Genomic DNA, 770 nt, shown 5'->3' on the forward strand with positions numbered 1-770 from the left:
TAGTTACCACCGTCATATCAGTGTAAATCATAACAAGCTGGATACAATGACACGTTGTGGATTATTTGCATGCCCTGGCAACGGTGGTCTCTGTACAACCAGGGTGATGATGGCAGCAGCAGAAGTCTATGTATTGTGGTTATTCACCATATACCATTCAGCCAATTAGGTAATTGTGAGTTCTTGGTGCAGTTAGCCATCTCAGCCAATCATCTCAATGAAGCAAGTGTAGTTTTCATGATAATGGTGTTGTCTCAGGCCACTGAGCTGGCTGTGTTCCTGTATGAGGATGCAGCTCTGGTCTACCTGCCTCTGGTGGAGAAAGGACTGGCTGGCACTACAGCACAAGTCAAAAGGTGGGTTTGACACTCACTTAGGAGTGCTTTTCAAAGAAAGTTTAACATGTGAACACTGCTCAGTTTGCTAGCTTGAACAATGTCAAGTCTTTCTGTAGTCTGCGTATGAAATCCAGTATATCTCACTTCTTTCTCCTTTGACCTCACCAGAGTTCTGAAGAACGTCTCCACATCACAGGCGTTTCCTGTTTGTTGTGCATTGAGATTTATGCTGCCAAAAAGATGAAGTACTTTGTGAACCATTTTATTTAAAGTTTAGTTTTTTTTTGCAGAATGTGTAAAAAGGGCAGACCTCTTTTCTAAATGTTTTACATCTGAAATACTGTCTGTATGAAGGGTACAGAAGTATTCGTTTAGTTTTTAAACTGCTTCACTGTTTTACTCTTGAAAACAATACCTGAATGTACTCACTGA

Source organism: Oncorhynchus clarkii, chromosome 22, assembly GCF_045791955.1.
Source record: "Oncorhynchus clarkii lewisi isolate Uvic-CL-2024 chromosome 22, UVic_Ocla_1.0, whole genome shotgun sequence".
NCBI lineage: Eukaryota > Metazoa > Chordata > Actinopteri > Salmoniformes > Salmonidae > Oncorhynchus > Oncorhynchus clarkii.